This window comes from Acyrthosiphon pisum, chromosome X (assembly GCF_005508785.2).
Source record: "Acyrthosiphon pisum isolate AL4f chromosome X, pea_aphid_22Mar2018_4r6ur, whole genome shotgun sequence".
In the NCBI taxonomy this organism is placed as follows: domain Eukaryota; kingdom Metazoa; phylum Arthropoda; class Insecta; order Hemiptera; family Aphididae; genus Acyrthosiphon; species Acyrthosiphon pisum.
This window is the reverse complement of record NC_042493.1, coordinates 120,968,797-120,974,980: the sequence shown is the minus strand read 5'-3', so window position 1 is coordinate 120,974,980 and position 6,184 is coordinate 120,968,797. Positions and strand designations below refer to the sequence as shown.

The 6,184-nt window shown below is 29.2% G+C and overlaps 1 pseudogene; it reads right to left on the bottom strand.

Annotated features, from left to right (window-relative positions):
- Positions 1–355: 355 nt before the first annotated feature.
- On the bottom strand, positions 356–2,694 carry LOC100163614 (annotated as a pseudogene).
- Between the last annotated feature and the right edge of the window lie 3,490 nt (positions 2,695–6,184).

Genomic DNA, 6,184 nt, shown 5'->3' with positions numbered 1-6,184 from the left:
GGTATAATAGTATACTTTAGAAGTTTCAAGTACCCACGAGTAATATTATACAATCACAACAAAATAACTAAAATAGTTATTCTAGGTTTTTTAACATGTAATTTCGTCCAAATTCGAACTTAAAATGACAATAAAAATAAACTGTGCTTATGTGTTTTTTAGATTTTTTGGTTTCACAATTAACTGCTTACCTACGTGGAATATTGTTTTAAATTTTCAATTCTTAGGTATAAAAGTTGAACATTTTATGAATTAGTTAGTTATTATTACCAATTGTAAATTTAATGCTTATATAAAATTATAATGAATAAATAGTTTTAAAGTAAAAACAAAAAATATTCAGTCTATGCTCCAATCTAGTGTCTTTTATACCAAAAACGGGCTCTAAAGTCGTCTGAACAAGTCAAAAATGCTGTTGAATTTGGGGAATGCACAATTGAACGAATAGGTCCTTTATGGCCTGCAAAATAATTCACTGTTAAAACATTTTAAGAGGACGCTACACAGCCATTTGTTGTCTTCGTCTAACAAGAGCGTAACATAGCAAATTTAGGAGAAAGCTTTTATCTCCACTAGTTTAAAAATTAGAGTGAATCCTCCTATTATGAAACTTGATGGTAAGTACATTATCTGTGTTTGTATGTGGGCTTATACAATAGTTCAATTTTTTGGGAAGTTATGAGTATATAATATAGCGCAAATTAAAAATGCTCATGACTCATTTAAAAACTGTATTATTGTAAAAAACCCACACACAAACACAGATAATGTTCTTACCATGATGTTTTATAATAGGTCGATTCACTCTAGTTTTTAAATTAACTGAGTTAAATGTGATCTGCTTAACTTAAATTTGGAATGTTATACGCTTATAAGACGAAGACAACCAATATCTGTGTAGCGTGTTCTTAATAAAATAAATGCATTTGACAACTACCTAGAGATAAAAGTTGCTGCCGAGAAGCATTGCGTGCATTCCATGCGCACAAAGATGTAGTGGCTTCATCTGGAAACATGACATACTCCTCGGTATGATTAAACAATGCTTGTGTACGATATACTTGTTTTCCTATAAAAAAAAAAAATGATTATTTATACAGTTTTAATGAAAACTAACACTAGTTTACCAGTTGTTCCTGCTTCAGTATATATCACCAGACATCTACTAGTGGATAACTCCCAAAGTTTCACTAAAGAATCTTTGCCTGATGATAAGATGTACTACAAATGATAATAGAAAATTATTTAATATAGGTAATGTTTATAAAAATAAACATATTTATAAACATTTATAAACGTTATAAAATAAATTATAAAATTATAAACATTTTCACCTTTCTATTTCTTGAAAATGTCACAGAACACACTTGACTTCCATCATGTGCTTTATCAAATGTGTTAACACATTTATTAGACACACCGTCCCACAATTTAATTGAACCATCTCGACTAGAAGACACAAAATACCTGGCACCTGGTTCATACCTAATAAATCATAATAAGCAATACAAATAGTTAATAGACATTACACATGAGATCATTTTTGTATACTTTATTGATGTAACAGGTCCAGTATGTTGATGACTAGGAACTGAACAAACATAACATTGAACTGTATTTATATCATTAAACCTTATGTTTGGGCTATTGGTGCAAACATGTTATAGGTTCGACATCCTGTAATGTTTATGTACGCGGTTAAAATAATTTGAGAAAAGTAAACTAGATTATACATCTTACGATAAGTGTCTTTAAGGCTTTCCTAACAGATGTTTTTGAATAATCAAAAAGTTTAACATGACAATCTCGAGAGCCCAAAGTTAAAATTGCCTTGTTAGGGTGGAACTCTAAGCATGTCACTTCTTTCAGATGATCATACAAAGTCCGAATTACTGGATGACCCTGTCCTTCTTGATTATCAGTACTGCCAATATCATGTGATTTAGCCAGCATTCTTTCAACATCCAAAATCTTTAAAATGTTATTTTAATAAGTCATTACATTTTATGTTATAAAATATAATTACTTTTATTGATGCATCACTGCTTCCTGTTGCAATCTGGACTAAATGCACCAGCTCTGCAGGGTCCTTTGTGGGCTGTTTCATATATAGTTTCATACAGTGATGTTTCAGGAGCAGTACAAAAAACATTAGTTTCAAATTCTAAGTCTAATCAAATCAAATAAATCATTTAATACACAAATATAATATGTGACAAATAAATCATTAAGCATACCAATGCCTGGTCCAATTAACATTTACTGAATTGGATTTAAGTTTAATGCTTGTTCGGTTTCTTTTTGTCTATCGGTTTCATGTTGTAAACCTTTTGTCACTACACTCATGAGTCGATCCGATGGAGAACAAGGTGGATCAGCGTTTACTTGGGCAGCTAACATTGATGCAATTATGGAATGACCATCATATAAGAGTTGACTAAACAAAATTGAAACGATCTTAAATAAAAATACTATGGTTTATAATTTACTAGGATTTATTTTTCACCTTATTATGAGCCTGTATAAATTATCTTTATTCTTAATACACATTTCAGGTTTGCAATTATTCATATCACTCATCTTGAATGTCTATTGAACTCAATCTTAAACAAAAATAATTAATAGACAGTAACACAATGTACAATATTATTATTAGTTTTTTTTTTTTTGATCAAACTATTAAAAACACAACAATACCAAACGCACAATTCATCAATTCGAATATACTGTACCTTAACTCTTTATTTAATTACTTACTATTACACATAATCTTTGACCAAGTGGCGAATTCATAACGCCATACCTTTTCTTTTCTTATGGTTGTCGAAGAAAACATATGTTTATTTTTTTCAAAGGCATCGATAAGTACCAGCACATGATTTTTTGGCCATCGATCTGTATCTGTAGACATAAATTAGATAGGTTGTAAATTTATAATATATTAGTAATGAATAATGATATTTGTTTTATTTTATTATATATTATAAAGTTAACTACTTTATTAAAATTATGATACCTACTTCAAAATGTTATCCACTGAATAGTATATAGTTGTAAAGGGCAGTCCTGAAAACAATACTTTTGAAAAAGTATTAAGATACTAATAATAGTATTCGGATAAAAAAGTATTGAAAATACTTTTCAAATACTATTATAAAAAGTATACTATTATAGTGTTAACAATTTGACAAATACTATAACCACTATCTTTACTCTTGCTACGAATCTAGGGATTTCTAAGAGCTATGTTTAGAATACGTATAGGTTGTAACGAATAACCAATTTCTCACAAGGTATATCCTTTAAACTTAAGATATAAAATCACTGATCAAGGTTAAATAATATCAGAATACCGATGAAATATACCATATTATAAATTATGATGTAATTATATGTACACAATATATGACACAAGTTCATTGGCCACATATCTTTGTAATAATTACCATCGTGTTCATCCTCACAACCAGATGTTTCCCCATAAAACAACTGTTGAACGTAAGTCTGGGTTTCTTGGAGTTCAGAAGTATTTGTTTCTTTGGACATCTTGTTTTGTATAGTATCCAACAGATATTTATTTAACTGTTCTTCATCTAATATAGAAAAATAACAATTTGTATACACTTGTATGATACATCTTGATTGAATACTTAAATATTAAATTATTAAGATATATATTTTACCCTTATTCCCAATATTACACAAATAAACATCATTTTCAAAACAGACAACAATTATTTTGGTTTAATGCATGGCAAATTGATTCACCTAATACATACAGCAGTGGCGTTATTTGGGGGGTGGCAAGGTGGGCATTTGCCACTGTCTGATTTAAAAAAAGGCCCGATGGGCCGGTGCCCAGTTGTTGTCATTTTACCATTATTATATTTTATAAGCGCAAAAACATGCCTATTTTATAATATTTTTAGAACATATTATACTATGTACTAAGAAATTATTGTCACAATGATACATTTTTACTAATACTTTATAGTTGGAATATTTTTATATTTAGACTATGCGGGGACTTACCTACACATTGTATGTAGCCATGTAGGTATGTACTATGTAGGTAGTATGTATTTATGTATGTTTGTTTGTGTGAGTGTGTCTTGTAAACACATATATGCACAGCAATATAATAATATAAGTATCGTAATCCCAGTTTTATTTCTAAAAATTAATACAGATTGGCATTCTAAACTATTCAACTATTCTGCGTATTGTGTCAATTCAGTTGAGTACCTACCTACCTTAGTCTACCTAAATTAAAACTTATATTTTCGTGACATGTGTTTACATTAATCTTTTAATTTGGGCAAAATATGACATAAAAAATAAATAAATGGGTAGTGTGGCTAAAAATATAAAATTACCTCAAACCGCTAAAGTAACAAAAACAATTTCTGGTATGTTTAATATACAGACGAAACTTGAACCAGTAAGCAAGCAATAAAAAAAATATATATATTATAATTTAAAATAATATGAATTTGTAAATATATCGTATACCTATAGAGTATAGGCTATCAAATGATGAATCAAATGAGATTGATTTATAGATTATGGAGTTGATGTATTTTTAAAAATTAAAAAAAGAAGATACCTATCCTTTAATAAACTACTTATATTTTTGTTTATTAATAAATATTGCCATAATAGTTTGTAGACTTTAATTTATACAGGTAGAGGTATACAATTGTTTTTATAAAATATTTGCTACCTTGTATTTTAAAATTGACGTTACCTAGTTAATAAAAAGGGTAGCATAAAAAAATGTAAGTAGATAATATGTGTTTGCGAGCGGAGCGAGCCGTTTTTTTTTATCCATTAGGGCCGGTGAAAACCTTTGCCCCCCTCTAATGAAAACTGAAATGACGCCACTTACATAATATTAAACTTCATAGTTACCTGTTTTTAAATAGTTATATAACTCATCTGCCACAAATACTTCAAGATCTTGCCCTCTATACTCTACAGTAATTTTCATGATAAAGCCGACGTAATACGTAAAAATATAATGTATATAATTAGCAGTTAGCACTTACAGTTAAAACTATAAAAGGTGGTTAGGTTTAGGACTTAAGGTATAAAATATTTGTCGCAAGTGTAATGAAAAATGAAAATCCATAATCATATAATAATTTTGATTTTGTTATCTTCGTAGATAAGCATTATTATCAGTGGAGTTAAAACAACCTACCTATTTTTTCGGGGTCAAAGAGTTAACCCGGAGTCTAACAACTCGGCGTTCCCGAACGAAGTTGGGGAACTATTTTTTTATAGAGTTAACTAGAGTTGAGTTTTCGAACGCACCCCACTGTAGTTTGTAGAAAATTTTTGCTTGCTTTATAAATGTTTGGCGGGAACGGATAAAGTTGAAATATGATAACACTATCAGTTTTGAGTACTCTGTGACTAGTATTTTGTTCGGTATTTATATTGTCCATGCGAATACTTTCCGAGATTTTACGTCCCACCGAGGTGTACCATAGATATGAATGAATGGATAAATGAAGAAAAATAAAATTGTAATTAAATGTGTAGAAAAAGTTGCTGCACCGTTATAATATGCGTAAGTATCATAAATTGTCTCAATAACTAAATTACAGTAGAATTTGCATATTATAACGATCTTCAAGGGACCTATAGAAGCAATTTGTTATATCCAAACTTTATTATATCCGGATGACATAAACATACTACACGTGAGATTTAAAACCAACCAAGTGCATGGCTGGGAATCGTTATTTCCGGAATATTGTTATGTATGGCATCGTAATATGTGGATTCTACTGTAAATATATATATATATACATATTAAGTACAACCTATATTGCACTAAAATGTTTTTGGTAGTTACAGAAACATTAACATCAAAGGACCCACTGTCAGTAGAAATAAAATATATGGTTTAGAGGACAGCTTAATTACAGAAGATGAATTTGTTTAAATACTAGAATAGTCTGATACTCAATGACAATGACATGGACTTTACTAAAAATGAAGAACACGCTTTTCTTAAGAATAGCTACTTTTGAAAGTGTTGATATGAATATATAAAACTTCTTTGATAAGGAGGTAAATATACTATATATTTAAAAAATAATTATTAGGACTAAATGTTTTTTATACCATATCCCTAAAATGCCTATGTAATTTGCTACTTACTTTATATTTATTT